Source organism: Macaca nemestrina, chromosome 12 (genome assembly GCF_043159975.1).
Source record: "Macaca nemestrina isolate mMacNem1 chromosome 12, mMacNem.hap1, whole genome shotgun sequence".
Classification (NCBI taxonomy): domain Eukaryota; kingdom Metazoa; phylum Chordata; class Mammalia; order Primates; family Cercopithecidae; genus Macaca; species Macaca nemestrina.
Window position 1 is genome coordinate 15,634,485 of NC_092136.1, and position 18,674 is coordinate 15,653,158.

At 42.2% G+C, this 18,674-nt stretch overlaps 1 protein-coding gene across 13 annotated transcripts in view; it reads right to left on the minus strand.

Annotated features, from left to right (window-relative positions):
- Window positions 1-17,181, minus strand: part of LOC105496075 (catenin delta 1) — a 58,584-nt gene extending 41,403 nt beyond the window's left edge. For 6 of the 13 annotated variants that reach the window (XM_011766134.3, XM_011766132.2, XM_011766133.3 and 3 more), the window contains exon 1: window positions 16,936-17,181. The gene's annotated coding sequence lies outside the window, so the exon portion shown is untranslated. Of the gene's footprint in view, window positions 1-14,856; window positions 16,283-16,913 lie in introns of those variants that run through there. The other 7 variants (XM_011766122.2, XM_011766123.2, XM_011766125.2 and 4 more) reach the window with 4 other exon arrangements.
- Window positions 17,182-18,674: the final 1,493 nt, after the last annotated feature.

Here is an 18,674-nt window from a genome sequence, read left to right on the forward strand (position 1 = left end):
AGACAGGCTCCACAGAGAACAAACAAAGGCAGCGGACTCCACCCTACAAAGAGGCAGTTTAATCAGGTGCTGGGAGCAAAGTTCCCCATTTCCCTAGAGAATGAGAGGACAACCACTAGGAATTGCACAGAAGCCAAATACTGGCAGCAAAGAGGTCAAGACAGCAACATCAGCTTTTCCTGCTCACAACCCCCTGAAGTGGGTCAGGGGCTGTAAATTTGGAGCCTAGTCAGAAAAGAAAGCCTCCTCTCCTAATAAGGGTCCTCCACTAACTCCAAGAATTAGATAAATGATAGACTTTTCTATTATCTTGTACAACCCATTGGAAATTAGCCCTAAGTCACAGAAGCAAAAACGAAGACAGAGGTTAAGCTCTATAAGCTAGAGATTCTTGGCCGGGCGCGGTGGCTCACGCCTGTAATCCCAGCACTTTGGGAGGCCGAGATGGGCGGATCACGAGGTCAGGAGATCGAGACCATCCTGGCTAACACGGTGAAACCTCGTCTCTACTAAAAATGCAAAAAATTAGCCGGGCGTGGCGGTGGGCGCCTGTAGTCCCAGCTACTCGGGAGGCTGAGGCAGGAGAATGGTGTGAACCCGGGAGGCAGAGCTTGCAGTGAGCCGAGATCGCGCCACTGCACTCCAGCCTGGGCAACAGAGAGAGACTCCGTCTCACAAAAAAAAAAAAAAAAAAAAAAAAAGCTAGAGATTCTTGAAATCCAAAGAAGCAACACCCTCTGCCCAAAGGGCTCAATTCCCTTTGCATAAAAATAGCACGATGCTCAGCAGAGTCCTCCAACCAGAGGGACATACCAGGAACTAACTAGTAGTATGCTATCACTTCTCATCTTTTCTTCTTCCTTTATTTTTCTTATATTTCTTTCATCTTCTTAGATCTGCTAGAATTAGTCTGGGCCGAACCCTCGTCTAAAGCAGCACATGATACAAAAGAACTAAGTCTAAAACAGACAACTTAGAAGGATTTAGTCCTTGGCCAGGCACGGTGGCTCAAGCCTGTCGTAATCCCAGCACTTTGGGAGGCTGAGGCAGGCAAACCACTGGAGGTCAGGAGTTCAAGACCAGGCTGGCCAACATAGTGAAACCCCATCTCTACTAAAAATAAAAAAATTAGCTGGGCATGGTGGTGCACACCTGTAATCCCAGCTACTTCAGGTGGCTAAGGCAGGGGAATCACTTGAGCCTAGGAGGCAGAGGTTGCAGTGAGCTGAGTTCATGCCACTACACTCCAGCCTGGGTGACCAAAAAAAAAAAAGGATTTAGTCCTTATCTGGATCTGGTATGACCAGGTGGCAAGGGTAGGGCAGTAATATACACAATAGCCATTCTAGGGTGGGATAGAAAAGAATATTGAGCAACACTATGGAACTTCAGCAGCAGAGCCCAGCCATTACAAACTCTATCACTGAAGCATACACACAAAAAAGTTAACAATCTCTTACTTGGCATGGAATCAGACTAACTCCCTTTATCTCTCAAGAATACTGAACAATTAGTTATGACAGTTAGTATTCTTACCCAATTCTTCCTCATGCATAGCCCAGGCCAAATAATCAGACTTAATTAAGTACCACAGTGTGAAGTAGATATACTAAAGCAGATAAAAATAGTAGCTTTTAGTAGAGGAGAGTTTTCTTAGATACCAAAAAAAAAGTTGTAAAAGACACACCCAGGCAGAGAACTGAACACACCCACATCAATGCTGCTAATCCAAAAGGATGCTTGGCAAGTTCTCTGCATCAAATTGAGCAGGTGAGACAGAAAAGGAGTGCTGACTCAGAAATATAGTAATCCTGGGGTGTGAGGGAGGGAAGAAGACAAGTATAGCCAACCAATTACAATTCAACTTAACTTCACCAGAGGTCCCAGTTCTAATTGTATTTAGGCTCTTTGCAGACATATTTAGAAACCCCAACTAAAGGAATAATGAAGGGATGCGAAGAAAGCCTCTGGAGGGCCCAAGATGTAAGCTGAATACTCAGCGGGTAGGAAGGATGAATCTGTTTTGTTGTCTAACTTCCCACACCCCTCTCTCTCCAAAGCAGGCCCAACACTGAAAGAATTACAGGGAGGGGAGGCAGAAGAAAGAATGTGACTGGGAAAGGTTTAGCTACATTCCAACTAGCCAACATCCCACATAGCATTAAGAGTGCCTGAGAATTCAAACCCACTACATAAGAGTTGCTGAGACTCTGCTAACACGCATCCAATTCCTGTGCCACCAACCCCCACCCCCAAACACTCTGAAAAGAAGAGTAATTGAGATAGCTTGATGAAGGCACCAGCTGTTTCCACCACCACCCTCCCTCACTCGCTCCCTCCCCTCCTGAGACCTCAGTTCAAACTCACATCAAACACTTAATACAATTGACTGGTCAGTAGGAAGGAGAAGCCTGGACTAAAATAGCAGTAGGAGTGCCAACTGGCCCCACTTAAAGGAATGCTTTCTTGGCTCAATTCAAAAATAAGAAACCTCTGTCATCCACTCCCCTCTGCCCAATTATGTTCTCCTTTCCACAACTTACCCCGCTCTGTGTCAAATGAGTTTCAGTTTCTTCCCTCCAACTCCTTGGTCTATTTTCAAATGTCAGAAAATACAAGGGAGGTGTATATAAGGTTGAATGTAAAAGTAACATCGGAGAGATTAGGCTTCCCAGACTAAATCCAAACCTAGTACGGGGCTCCCATATAAGAACAAGGAGACAGGGGTACACCCAGCACCCATCTATGTGTTTCGAGTGAGGAAAAGAGTAAACCTTAAGCGGCTATACACAAACATTAGTGGTAACACGATTACTAACATGACCAGCCCCTCCCCCACCCATATTCCAAGTTGGCCAGAGTTAACCAAGGAGGAAGGGAAGGAAGCCAGCACTTCCTTTTCAGACAGGAAGTAACATTGGCCCTTCCTGTCCAGTTTTAAACAAATTGTCCAGCTAAGTTTCAATGCTAACATCCTCTCCTGAATTTGTTCCACAATTTAAAACCACAGATACCGTCTAAAGGTTTCTCTTCCTCCCAAAAGGCCAGTCCTCCATACCATGCTAAGTGTTAGCATAACCCCCAAATCAAGAGGTAACATCTTTAATTCCAAAACAACACAGGACACAGAGGTAAATCACTTCACTTCAAATTAACGACTTTCTCGTCATGTCTACTACAATAAACCATGTTCTATACTTTTTTTTTTTTTTTTTTTGAGACGGGGTCGCCCTATATTGCCTAAGCTGGTGTCAAACTCCTGGACTCAAGTGATCCTCCCTCTTTAGCTTCCTAAGTAGCTGGGATGAAAGGCACAGGCCACCATGCCTGGCTCTACTTCTCACCCTAACTAAATAACCATCCACCTGAGAAATAACATATACATATAGCTTAATTCAAACATTCAGGTTTTGTGATCCTGAATCGTGAATGATCAGAATCACCTAGGGAGTTTTTTGAAAAAAATTAAATCCCCCCTCTACGTCAGTTTCTACAGGGAAGTCTGGGAATTCATGTTTAAAAAAAAAAAAAAAAACCCTCATAGGCTGGGAGCGGTGTGGCTCACACCTGTAATCCCAGCACTTTGGGAGGCTGAGGCAGGCAGATCACCTGAGGTCAGGAGTTCGAGACCAGCCTGGCCAACATGGCAAAACCCCACCTCTACTAAAAATACAAAAATTAGACAGGTATGGTGGCACACGCCTGTAATTCCAGCTACTCAGGAGGCTGAGGCACGAGAATCACTTGAACCTGGGAGGCAGAGGTTGTAGTGAGCCAAGATCCTGCCACTGCACTCCAGCCTGAGCAACAGAGTAAGACTCCGTCTAAAAAATAAATAAATAAATATAAAAAAACCCTCATAGACTCTTAACGCCTGTTGTGAACCACTGTAGTGGCCTATCCCTAACAACCCACTGACCTTCTTGCTAAAAGGGCACTGGTTATAAAATACATTATTTGGGCCAGTTTTACTGCTCACCAGACAGCTCAGATCATTATTCAGTCTAGATTAGAGGCTCTTTGAAAGCATGAATCTAAATATAAGGATGGCTGCAATGGCACAGTCCTAACTCCTGTACTGCAGACTCAGAACCTAGAAGGAAGAACTGTCTAACTTGCCAGCACCATCTTCTCTGGAATCCTGAGTTGCTACAATGTAGGATATCCCTCTGTACACTGCAGATTGGAGAACCCAATTAAGTTTAAAACATCTTAGATGGCCTTCAGGGAACAGAGAGCTATGCCAAATTTTCTTTTTTTTTTTTTTTTTTTTTTTTTTTTTTTTTTTTTTTTTGAGACGGAGTCTCGCTCTGTCGCCCAGGCTGGAGTGCAGTGGCCAGATCTCAGCTCACTGCAAGCTCCGCCTCCCGGGTTCACACCATTCTCCTGCCTCAGCCTCCCGAGTAGTTGGGACTACAGGCGCCCGCCACCGCGCCCGGCTAGTTTTTTGTATTTTTTAGTAGAGACGGGGTTTCACCGTGTTAGCCAGGATGGTCTCGATCTCCTGACCTCGTGATCCGCCCGTCTCGGCCTCCCAAAGTGCTGGGATTACAGGCTTGAGCCACCGCGCCCGGCCTATGCCAAATTTTCAAAGGCTGGTTTCCACATTCTATCCCAAAAGAACTCCAAAGTCTTAAATCTACCATTAAAGATCCTAGATAATTCTAAACCACTTGACAAAAGAGAAAGAACCAGAAACTCTGGATTCAAGTGGTTACCTCTGACACTTATGCAAGCCACTTTAACTTCTGGTTTGAGTAAGAGCAAGCGAGTAACAAAAGGTCTTTAAAAGAACTAAAAAGTGAAACATTCCTACAGGTAAACATGTGTCACTGAAGACTCAGGAAACAAGAATGGCATTAAAAGACATACTCTCTCCCAGATCCCAAAGTCAAACAATAAAGGTACATTTAAAACAAAAAACAAAGCCAAAAAAAGTTTTGTTTTCGTTTTGTTTTTTTTTTTTTTTTTGAGACGGAGTCTCACTCTGTCGCTCAGGCTGGAATGCAATGGTGCAATCTCAATGCAACCCCGGCCTCCAGGGTTCAAACCATTTTCCTGCCTTGGCCTCCTGAGTAGATGGAACTACAAGTACGCACCACCACGCCTGGCTAATTTTTATATTGTTTTTAGTAGAAACGAGGTTTTGCTATGTTGGCCAGGCTGGTCTCTAACTCCTGACCTCAAGCAATCCGCCCACCTCAGCCTCCCAAAGTGCTGGGATTACAAATGTAAGCCACTGCACCTGGCCAAAAAAATTTTTTTAATTAAAAAAAAAAAAAAAAAAAGCCGGGCGCGGTGGCTCACGCCTGTAATCCCAGCACTTTGGGAGGCCGAGGCGGGCGGATCACAAGGTCAGGAGATCGAGACCATCCTGGCTAACACGGTGAAACCCCGTCTCTACTAAAAATACAAAAAAACTAGCCGGTCGTGGTGGCGGGCTACTCAGGAGGCTGAGCCTGAGTAGCCCGCTCAGCCTCCTGAGCCGGTCGTAGTCCCAGCTACTCAGGAGGCTGAGGCAGGAGAATGGCATGATCCCAGGAGGCGGAGCTTGCAGTGAGCCGAGATCGCACCACTGCACTCCAGCCAGGGGGACAGAGCAAGACTCCATCTCAAAAAAAAAAAAAAAAAAAGACATAGCCAGGCGTGGTGGCATGTGCTTGTAATCCCAGCTACTCAGGAGGCTGAGACAGGATAATCATTTGAACCCAAGAGGCAGAGGTTGCAGTGCCGTTGCACTCCAGCCTGGGCAACAAGAGCTTAACTCCATCTCAAAAAAAACAAACAAAACAAACAAACAAAAAAACATACTCTCAGGCTGGTCACAGTGACTCATGCCTGTAAGTAATTACTGCACTTTGGGAGGCGAAGTGAGGAGGATCACTTGAATCCAGGAGTTCAAAACCAGCCTGGGCAACATATAGAGACCATGTCTCTACAAAAAAATACAAAAATTAGCCAGGTGTGATGGAGGCTGAGATGGGAGGATCATTTGAGCCTGGGAAGTTGAGGCTGTAGTAAGTCATGATCATGCCAGTGCACTCCAGCCTGGATGACAGAGCAAAGCTCTATCTCAAAAAACTCTCAAGACAACCACAAACATCTGGCACCAGCTATATATGACGTAATACATATTAACCAGTTGTTTAAAACAATTTCAAAATTTTGGGTAATCTCTGATTGCCTGGATTATTTCCCATGCAAGATGATACAGTTACCTGACCAAAGGAGGAGATGGGAAGAAAAAAAGTTTATTGGTTGAGGTCATCCCTGATATTAAGTAACCAGATGACAACGAGGTAAGCATAATTAAAGGGAAGAACAGAGGGTAACCAGGTCAAGAGTCAGAGCTAAAAACTCCAAAGAGAGAGGAGAAGAGGGGTGAGTGAGAGACAGAGAGAGAGACAAAAGAGAAAGTAAGAGGGACAGGGAGAGGGAGAGAGACAGAGGAGACAGAGAGAGACAAAGAAAGAGAAGGAGACAGAGACTCTGAGGGGCAGACCAGCTAAACCAGAATTCTTAAGAGGGAAAGTAACAGTGGGTGATTCAAAACATAGGTACTCAATCAGATATCCTTTTACTTTCCTATACGGGGTTGCCATAGAACATCAAATCACTAAATAGTTGGTGCTTCTTCCTCAACTCCATCAAAGTCAACTAGGTAAAGTGGCTCAGGATGTGCTTTAATAACCTCTAAGGCCTAAACAAACATATGGAAAGGGAAAGTGGAGACATCAGTTAGTCATCAGGGATAATCATCTCTCCTGATGTGCAAGACAGAAATATGGATATGGTGACCTATAAAGGGGTCCTCAAAGCCATGAATTCTCAACAATCAAGGCATGGGGAAGCAGGAGCTTTTTGGTCAAATGAGCAAAAGGAGAAGCAGCAGACAAGTGGGGCAAGCCTATTTAGTCAAAAGCACATAAACCAAACCAATAAATGTTGCGCTCAAAAGGAAACTGTACAGGTCTAGGCTGTCACTCCTGCTCATAGAAAACGACTAGGTAGATAAGATGATGGAGAAATATACAGCATTTCTCTGGGAAGGAAAAATTTAGGGGCCGGGCACAGTGGCTCACACCTGTAATCCCAGCACTTTGGGAGGCTGAGGCAGGCAGATCTGAGCTTGAGCTCGGAAGTTTGAGACCAGCCTGAGCAACATGGCAAAACCCCACCTCTACAAGAAAAAAAAAAAATTAGCTGGGTGTAGTAGTGCATGCCTACAGTCCCAGCTACTCAGGAGGCTGAGGTGGGAGGATGGCTTGAGCGTGGGAGGCAGAGGCTGCACTGAGCTGAGATTGTGACACTGTAGAGACAGACCTTGTATCAAAAAAAAAAAAAAAGAAAAATTTTGATCTCACTTCCCGAAAACAAATAAGCTTATTCTAAGTAGCTGCCTTATTATTATCATTCTCTAAGAGAAGGGTAATTAACCTATGCAAAATCGGCTACTATGCAAATTATCTGCTAACTATATTTTCATGGAGATTCCACAACGGGAGAAATATGGAGGTTGGGTCAGGTGCTACAAGAAAGACACAAAAATTCGGTAACAGCCATTGCCTCTGGGGTTTGAAGTGGAGATAATTTTTTTTGGTACAATATAATACACAACAAGACCCTACATTATTCCCCTTCCCCCAAAATACATTCCCAGTGGACCTCTCTGGACAGGTCTCTTACGTCTCCTTCCCTTCTCTCAATCTCTTTTGTTCACTGGCAATAACCAGCCTCAGGGCCTTTGCACTTCCTACTCCTCATACCTACATGACTCCATCCTTCATTTCTCTTGGTCTCTGTCACATGAGACCCTCCCTGACCACTCTATATAAAATAACCTCACTCCCACCCTGGGACTTCTTATCCTCCATACTACTCATTCTACTTTACTTTTTTCTCAATAATATTATCACACTCTGACATACTACATATTTACTTATTATTTGTCTCTCACAACTAGAATGTAAGCTCTTTGAGAACAAACAGTAGGTCTATTTTGTTTGTTGTTGTACTTCAGTGTATGGCATACAACAGACTCTCGAATTTCTTTTGAATGGAGATGTTTTACTTCCTTCTTCAATGAATACAAAAAGTTAAAATTTTAGAAAAAATAAACCAACTTTGTTTTCTTTTTCTATACTTTTTTTTTTCCCAACTGTGATCTTAGTTAGGCCTACGAAGAGGCTTAGGTAGCCTTACCTGCCTATTTGGCTGACCTTCAGCAGGGTAGACATCCAAGAGGCCAACTGTGCTCCAGTTAACAAAGTAGTCAATGGAGAGCAGAACAGCAAAGAGGTTACAGAACTTGCCCCATTCCAACAAAGCAGGAAAGAAATCAGATTGGCACCAATTTCTCTTTTAAAATAGGCTATTTTAAAAGTGTACTGAATATACACCAGCTACTTTATTTCAATGAGATTTACTTCACTTGCAATGAAATGGGAACTGCAGGTGCTTTGATAAAGGTATTGAGAAGTTGACCTAGTTTCTATAACAACGTCTTATGTCCTCAACCATGAGAATACATTTTAGTTTCTTAAAATATGAGCTTCTTAGAACAAAAATCTTTTCTCTCTTTTTTTTTTTTTTTTTTTTTTTTTGAGACAGAGTCTCACTCTCTCACCAGGCTGGAGTGCGGTGGCGCGATTTCAGCTCATTGCAGCCTCTGCCTCCCAGCTTCAAGTGATTCTCCTGCCTCAGCCTCCCAAGGAGCAGGGACTACAGGCACGCGCCACCACACCCAGCTAATTTTTGAAATTTTAGTAGAGACAGGGTTTCACCATGTTGGCCAGGATGGTCTCAATCTCTTGACCTCATGACCCGCCTGCCTCGGCCTCCCAAAGTGCTAGGATTACAGGTGTGAGCCACTGTGCCCGACCATGTAACAAAAATCTTTTCAGTCCATAAAGATACCTCCTAATGTGCTACTGCACTACAATATAGAACAACATAGAAAGCACAAATAAAACAGATAATTTACTCTGGAGAAAGTAAATTTTTTTTGCTCAACTGTCAACTAAACCAAAATGAGTAATTAATCAAGAAATGTGGATGAAATCTAAAAATCAAAGATAAAACCAATCTGAATCACTAGAAGAGACCAGTCTTCTTGGATTACAATTGATTCCTAAACTAGATCTAACTGAAATGAAGTGGTATCCTAACAGTTGTACCTTTAGCACACGGGTACAGTTTATTCTAGAGTAAAAATCAGAAATACTTCTTTTTTTTTTTTTTTTTTGAGACAGAGTCTTGCTCTGTTGCCCAGGCTGGAGTGCAGTGGCACAATCTCTGCTCACTGCAAGCTCCGCCTCCCGGGTTCATGCCATTCTCCTGCCTCAGCCTCCAGAGTAGCTGGGACTATAGGTGCTCGCCACTACGCCCGGCTAATTTTTTGTATTCTTTAGTAGAGACGGGGTTTCACTGTGTTAGCCAGGATGGTCTCGATCTCCTGACCTCGTGATCCACCTGCCTCGGCCTCCCAAAGTGCTGGGATTACAGGCGTGAGCCACCGCGCCCGGCCAGAAATACTTCTTTATATTAACTGTGAGTGAGGCAAAGCAATGCCCACGAAGACCTAAGGGAAAACCTAAGGGGGAAAAAAGGAAACCCAACCTAAAAGAAAGAAAAAAAGATAAGGGAGGCAAGAGGAGGCAAAGAGAGACAAAGGAAGACACCACAGAGAATAGGAAAGCAAAAGAAAAGGAGAAAATACAGGAGAATTGGTAGAAGAAATTGTAGGTAAAATAAATGTGGGGAACTGAGTGTGGGAGGCTACGGGGTGCCAACAGAAATTAGCTTAAATAGCCAGACAAGGTGGTGTGTGCCTGTAGTCCTAGCTACTCCAGGGGCTGAAGTGGGAGGATCACTTAAGCCCAGGAGTTGGAGACAGGACAACATACCAAGACTCTTTTTTTTTTTGAGACAGAGTCTCGCCCTGTCACCCAGGCTGGGGTGCAATGACATGATATCGGCTCATTGCAACCTCTGCCTCCCGGATTCAAGCGATTCTCCTGCCTCAGCCTCCCGAGTAACTGGGATTACAGGCATGTGCCACCATGCCCAGCTAACTTTTTTTTTTTTTTTTTTGTATCTTTAGTACAGACGGGGTTTCATCATGTTGGCCAGACTGGTCTCAAACCCCTGACCTCAAGTGATCCGCCTGCCTCAGCTTCCCAAAGTGCTGGGATTACAGGTGTGAGCCACCATGCCCAGCCTCTGTCTCATTTTTTTAAAAAAATGTAAAATAAAGAAAAATTCTTCAAAGAAATTGGCCAAGTACTATTTAGAACACTACTTTCATGGGTTCTTTAGTATGAAGAAAAGGGAGGAAAAAAGAAGGAAAATTCCTAGACTGGAATAAACCTGCAAGTTTCTAAGCAAGGTTGCATCTAACACATGTGTATTTCCCACAGACCACAGCTTGGCTTTTTCACATATAAAAGCTGACTCCTTTCTTAGAAGCACACTTCTCACAGGAAGCATTTATGAACTCATGTCACAGTTTTACAAATGTCCACAAATAAGTGTTGCAAACACAGAATGATGTCCACAAATTATTCTGTTTATCCTCCTCCCACTAACACTTCACTTTACTAAAGTTATCCATTCTCATACTACTGTTGAACTTCACCCACAGAACTCTCCAATTATTACCTACTACTAAAAATAATTTTTTCCCATTTAAAAAATTTAAAAGTTAGCTTTTACTCAGGAAGCCCATATATTCTGTAATGCAAGCACCTACATCTACCACAGATTCTCAGGTTTTAAGAGACCTTCGGCCGGGCATGGTGGCTCACACCTGTAATCCCAGCACTTTGGGAGTCCGAGGTGGGTGATCATTTGAGGTCAGGAGTTTGAGACCAGCCTGGCCAATATGGTGAAACCCCCCCCTACTAAAAATACAAAAATCAGCCAGGGGTGGTGGCGGGCACCTGTAGTCCCAGCTACTCAGGAAGCTGACACAGGAGAATCACTTGAACCCGGGAGGCAGAGGTTGCAGCGAGCAAAGATCACACCACTGCACTCCAGCCTGGGAGACACAGTGAGACTCCGTCTCAAAAAAAAAAATAAAATAAAATAAAATAAAAATAAAAATAAAAAAAAGATCTTTAAGGGCATTAGTTCAACAGACAAACGAAATTAGAATTCTTTAAAGCATCCATTCTAATAGCAAACACAAGATATTACTATGAGCTGTGCACTACTCTGTAAGTTTTACATACGTTAAACAACTTTAGAGTCACGACAATCCTGTAAGATGGTTGATATTATCCCCATTTTACAGACAAGGAGGCCAAGGCAAAGAGAGATTAAGCAATTTGCCCTAGGTTACATGGTTCCTCCATGGCAGTCTGGCTACCCATCCATGCTCTTAATCATTATGTTATGCTGCCTTGCCTCACCATATTGTGGAAGTCTCAGATTGGAAACTCCCTTTTTGGTTAGCATATTGACCAAAAAATATAGAATAAAGCATTTGTGGCAACATGTTAACAAATGATACCTAGGCAAATGAAGGGTATACCGGAGTTACTGCAAGCAACTTTCCGCAAGTTTGAAATAAAAAGTTGAAAAGTGCTTTTGTCATGTCATCACATCACATCACATCAAACATCATGGGACATGTTTTGTGAAAGTCATAACCAAATTATCTATTGCTGACCAGCAAGGAAGGCTTTAAGATAAAATTATGGCCGGGCACAGTGGCTCATGACTCTAATCCCAGCACTCTGGGAGGCCAAGGTGGGCAGATCATGAGGTCAAGAGTTCAAGACCAACCTGGCAATTACGGTGAAACCCATCTCTACTAAAAATACAAAAAATTAGCAGGGCGTGGTGGCGTGTGCCTGTAGTCCCAGCTACTTGGGAGGCTGAGGCAGGAGAATCATTTGAATCCAGGAGGTAGAGGTTGCAGTCAGCCAAGATCGTGCCACTGCACTCCACCCTGGGCAACAAAGCAAGACTCCATCTCAAAAAAAAAAAAAAAAAAAAAAGATAAGAAAACTATTTGGCTCTTTATAATTCCCCCACTATATGCCTGATCTAAATTGACCACACCACACCAATCAAACTGAAGGGCTCCCTGGAGAGGAAGTGGCCCTAAAAACAGGGAACACTATCCCTGAATAAAATGGTAAATTCAGGCCCCATTCTCAGTACTTAATATTTAATAATAACATGCAATTCCAAGTAGAATTAGGGAAAAAATTACTTCCAAAAAATACATTAAACAATTAAATACAAGTCAATCCATACCCTAATTTCCCCCTCATTAGTTCTAACCAGAACAGTTGTTCTTGCCTTCTTACAATCCCCCTGCCAGGCTATATCAATGCTCTATTGGAAACCTTGGAGGCAGCTGCATAGTTTAGGCAGAGCAATTCCCACTTCAGCTTTGTGTGGCATTTAACCCTTCTTTGAGGGAAGAGAACGTGAAAGAATATTTGTAGTTATTCACATCCTTATTACCTACAGTTCACTCCTTTAGGCAAGTTCCTTGTTAATACCTTTTAAATAACCCAAGAAAACTAATTTCGGTTCTTAAACTCATAAGCTTCCCAACACATGAACAAAATCTAAAGTTTTGTGGCTAAAGCAGTGATTTAAAGAATACACTGATATTCAAACATACTTTCTTTGAAACACTGATGTTCAAAACTATCATCCCAAGCTCTTAATATTTTTATTAACAAGCATAGAAACCATTCACCTCCAAACAGGGCTGAAAGCAAACTTTTCTGCTGATGTCTTAATATATTCTCCCCTAGGAAATGGCTACATTTAAGGTTTTCAGTTGTTGAAGTTCATTATGAAATGAACTGACTAGGATACTTTTTTTTTTTGAGATAGGATCTGGCTCTGCAAGTCCCCCTAAGTCTGGAGGGCAGTGGCACGATCTCGGCTTGCTGCAACCTCCACCTCCCAGGCTCAAGCTGTCCTCCCACCTCAGCCTCCCCAGTAGCTGGGACTACAGGCACACTCCACCATGCCCAGCTAATTTTTGTATTTTTTGTAAAGAGGAGGCTTCACCATGTTGCCCAGTGATCCACCCACCTGGACCTCCCAAAATGCTGGGATCACAGGCGTGAGCCACCGCACCAGGCCAGATCCTTACTTTTTATACTATTCTTTGTACCACTTGCCAAGAAAGGAACAGGATTAAGGAAATGCCAAAATTTAAAATCCTCCATTATCTCCAGAAACTTTGCTTAAAAATATAAGGGAGGGCCAGGTGTGGTAGGGCACACCTATAATCACAGCACTTTGGGAGGCCGAGGTAGGAGGTTGGCTTGAGCCCAGGTGTTTGAGACCAGCCTAGACTACATAGAGAGACCCCATCTCCACAAAAATATACAAAACTTAGCCAGGTATAGTGGTGTGCACCCATAGTCCTAGCTACTCAGAAGACTGAGATAGGAGCACCATTTGAGCCCAGGAGTTTGAGGCTGCAGTGAGCCATGATTTCACCACTGCACTCCAGCCTGGGTGACAGAACAAGACCCTGTCTCAAACAAAAAAAAAAAAAATTAAGGGAGGAGAGGCATAAAAGGTTGAAACTACAGACTACAGTAAAAGTTGCAAAAGTACATTGCAATTTGATTAATCTATGTTGTTTTGCTTCCTTTCAAACCTTCCCCACAAATCAGTCCCTCACTGATTCTCATCAAATGCCTTATTTAACCAAGGCTTACTGAGCACTTCAGTATGCAGCAGACACTAAGACAGGTGCTAAAAAGATACAGAGATAAGACAGTACCTACACCCAAGCTGCTCATAGTCTAGAGGGAAAGACAAGAATATCTGAACTACCTCCTACAAGCCTATCTCTGCAAGTTGATGATATCCTATCATTCCAAACCACATACCTAAAAATTCTCTGGAAGAAGAAATTTTACTGATAATTGAACAACGTGTGACACAATTGCAGGAAGTTTAAGAAATTAGGACAGCAATGGTGGGCATATGGATATAGAAAGATTCTCGTTCTAAAGATTAAAATAATATCCATTCTAGCACATCCAGCTCCCCACGAGCTCTATGGAAAATAGATCTTTTACATACATTATCCCAACAGGGGTAGTGGGGAGTTGGAGGGGGTTGGAAATTTGAGTACTGCCCCCGTGCCAAGATGAAACACTCCTGCCTCTAACAAGGGCTCATTTTAGTTCAAGCTGTTGTTTCCATTCTCTGTGGTGAATGGCAGTATATTAGTGGTTAAGTCCATGGACTCTGTAGTTAGTCAGAGCAGGGTTAATCCTGGCCTCAACCATTTACAGGCAGTGAGATTTTCACCAAACCTCAGCTTCTCTGAGGGTCAAATTCCTTAAAAAACAAAACAAAAAAAAAAAAAACGGTGGTGGGAAATTAATAGCTTATGCAAAATGCTTAGAATACACTAAAAACAAGGTGTGGGGAGGTAGGGGGGAATGAGGGCCTTGGCAGTTACTAACGGGTACCAAAATAGAAGGAGATAAATTATACAAAGCTAATCATTTTGTTATTCCAATTGATAGTGATCTATTTGCATCCATCCTATCTCATCCATCCCTAGAGAGCAACTACTTCATAAACCTAAGGCTGGATTGTAATTACTTAGTGCTTTTCTTTTTGTTAATATCTCCAAATAGTCTCAATTTTACCCTAGCTCAGAGAACATGTTGAAGCTTCTCTGACTATCCATGCTGGAACCTTGAGAAAGGTACTAGAACTCCAACCACCTAAAAGAGAACCGCCCCCCCTCCGCCCCCCAATCTGGAACACAGACCACTACCTTACTCACATAACAAAGAAACCAACCGTATATAGGAGGCAAACAAGGAAAGAAAAATCTGAACAGCTCATACTTACCTGTCATCATTTTTTACCCCAAAACCAAGACGAGGAGCAAAATAAAAAAATTTTAAAAATAAAAGATTTACTTATCTGCATCCCTTATAATTCCTGAAAGAACCAGTGGAGGTGAGGTAAAAGACAAATCTTCCATCTTATCACCCCAAAGGCTCTGTACTACACACCAGTCAAAACAGCGCCTCAGTTCGTGGAAATAGTCCTGGACACTAGGTTAACCAGGATGCTCACTTCGACTACACAAAGCCCACTATTTAAAGCTAAACCCAAATCACCACCACTCAGTCATCCAGAACCTATTTTCAAACTGCCTTTGTACTCCTCCTTCAGATTCCCTCATCCCTCCCCCTAAAGGTTGAGTGGGAAACAGACACTCTGGAAGCAACATGACCAACACTCTAAAGATCCAAGAAACCTCCCCAGGCTGGAGTCAAGGCATAGAGAACATTTGAAAGAAAATTTGGAAAATACTAAACAGACTATACACATTGTATTTTTCTCTTTCTTTTTGACTGTACTTGTTATAATTATGAGATCCAGACATCAAAAATTTCCTGCAGCCTTTGCCTAGATTATATTCAAAGGAGGAACACAGTTCTGTTTCCTCCTGAAGCCACAACTTCACAAGGATGAAATCATCTTTCAAGAAATACCCTCATTCTAGAAAAGAAATTCAAGGAAGTCTCGTCTTAAAAAAAATTTGCGGCAGGGGGGTGGGGGGTGGAACGAAATCAGATTATTAAAGATACATACCAGTTTAAAGCTAATGAGCAGCTTACACACTAAAGCCCATCTTGTTACAATTAGGACAGTATCTATAATTTTCAGCCTGATTCGCATTTTCAAAAAGAGAAGAGAATACCCTAGTTTTTCAGCTAGTGATGAGTTGGCTATATAATTATCTAGAATCAGTACTTTTGCAAGAATGTATTTGCGAAAACAAAACAAATCTTAAGATTAAATATATGAAAGCACAGTCATAGGCCTTCAGCTCTAAGAGATTTAAGATTTCATGGTAAATTAACTAAGCAATAAACTCCAAAAAACAACTTTCAGTTTGGTTTAAAAATAAAAATCTCCCTTGTGTTTTCTGAAACGTATTTTAAACACTAAACTTTGTATAAATGGTTTTTCTAAACCTAATTTTATTCCAGCCATGGCCCTTTCAGAGTGCAGAAAGCTGAAAATATTTTCAGGTGTGTAGTCACTTTACTCAGGTGAAATAAAAAGCATGATTAGAATTTCCTTATCCCTTTAAACACATAAACCAAACGTTGTCGTATTTGCAGATTTAACAAACACCTCCACAAATCTTTGCTATGAAAGGTAGTTTAGAAGGAAGAAGGAGATGGCAATTCAGTTAACATTGTTCCGTATGTTTTCTTTTATAAGCCAAAGCAGGGAGACTACATCTAGCAGGAGAATGAGGTTCCCACCCACCGCACCTGGAAAAGTAAGAGGGATCCACCCAGGAACAGCAGGGCTGAAACCGATACGGGCCGTTCAAACTCTCTGGGGGAAAAACAATACCATTTACGCTGCAAAGCTCCCTGCAACTTTCCACTTCCACAAATCCAATGACAAAGAAAAAAAAAGTTTGAAACATATGAAGAACCATCTGCATAACTGGGTTCCGACACGGACAAATTCCTTTCCCAACCCACATGCAACATGCCAAAAAACCAACTTTTGGGCTCTGAAAACAGAAATATGTTAGCTTAATCCAGAAAAAAACAAAACAAAACAAAACAAAAAACATAAAATCAAAGAACACACCAAAATGTAAATTTTCAAACCTGCTCTTACCCCTCTGGATCTACTCAGCTTCCTGTATTAGAGAGACCTAGAAGTTTGTTTCCAGGTCTTGTATATTTCACCTTTTTAAATATAATAAAATACCAAAATCTACCCCGCCAAAGTATTGAAAGTAGAAAGAAAAATAATTGCTTAAAAGTTACTCATCAACATAACGAACTCTCTCCCGTTTTTTAATTCCCTCCCGTTACCGTAAGACAAAAATTCGACTTGCTTATCCTCCTTTTCCCGTCAGTACATACATTTTCTTTAAAAGCCACACACCTCAAATGTGGAGTTCTAAAAACCAGTCCTTTAAGAAAGAAACCCAAGGCTTCGCCAAGGTGCTGAGAAAGACAAATCCAGCAAGGCAGTTGATTTTTCGCCACCTCTTCCTCCTTTCAGGATCTTTCCTGCTCTTCTTTCTCTCTCTCTCCCTCTCTCTTTTTTTTCCCCCTCAGATCCAACACCTAAAATGGAAGTTGCACCCAGCCAAAGGCAAGGGAGCCTGGGTGGTGACAAACTGATCTGGCAGCCCTACCCCCTTCGCTTTCCTAAGTGATGTCAGCCCCTGTGAGCTTCCAATAGGAGTCAGGCATAAATCAGGGAGCTGACCTTATCCAATAGGAAACTTTATTATAGAAAATTAAAAAAAGAGAGGAGGAGAGAAAGACACAGGGGGAAGTTTATACATATATATTTATATTTATATATTTATATTTAAAGTGGAGAGACTGTACAATCTCTGAGGAATTACTGCAAAGCTGAGGGGGGCGGGGGAGGCAAGGGAGACAAGGAACAAGGGCTTTTCAGAATGGCACGCCTAAGTCTCAGTTCCCTTTGATGATGGGTTCTTGCTCCCTCTTCCGTACTATCCCAGTGGGGAAATAGAAAAGAACTGATTTTACTTGCCTGCTGCTGTTTGGTTTGTTGCTTCCTATCCCAAAGCATTTCCCTAAAGGAAGATGGTAAAGAAAGGAGAGAGAAATCCTAGAAACAGGACTACTATATGTTGACTGGGATGGTAGGGGATATCTGAGGTAAACCCAGTTTCACTGTTTTGGATTAGTTGCATTAGAGCTAATTTTTTTTTTTTTAAATTTCTAGACTTGTTAACAGTTTTTAGTCTCTATACTCTGAATTAGAAGGAAGCAGAATCCACTGGGCTGTTAAAGAAAATCACTGTCTTCCCAATTTGTCCCCAAATCAAAATAATGTGGGTTTGTTGGGAAGAGGACATGAAATCCAATAAACAATATATTTAGAGGGAATAACAGCATAGGTAAAGAAAGTAAATATCATGTCAAGAACATTTTATTTCTTTGTGAACTTCAAGCTTAAGATGATCTAGTTCATACATTCTCTTTTTACATTTGACCTAATTAAAGGATTATTGGGGTATTATTTTTCTGAGTTAGGACATATTTTTAAACTGTTAGACCATGATGGACAGAGGCTGGATTTTTTTTTTTTTTTTACATGCTCGACAAAGATTAGCATTTTATGATTATTCCCTGATTACTAAAACAAAGACAATGATGAATAAAAGATTTCCTTCTACTTTCTTACTAATAAATCTAAAATTTATGCTATAGACTGCTGCCAAATGAGTCTTCATGAAGTTTTCATAATCTAGAATAGAAATATGAAACCTTGGCTGGGCACAGTGGCTCACACCTGTAATCCCAGCGCTTTGGGAGGCCGAGGTGGGTGGACCACCTGAGGTCAAAAGTTCGAGACCAGCCTGACCCAACATGGCGAAACCCCGTCTCTATGAAAAGCACAAAAATTAACCGGGCATGGTGGTGGGCGCCTGTAGTCCCAACTACTCAGGAGGCTGAGACAGGAGAATCACTTGAACCCAGGAGGTGGAGGTTGCAGTGAGCCGAGATCACACCATTGCACTCTAGTGTGGGTGACAAAGCGAGACTCCCTCTCAAAAAAAAAAAAAGAAAGAAATATGAAACCTTAAGAACATAGGTTTTCACAGTCAAACTGCCCAGCTTCAAACTCCACCTCTGTAG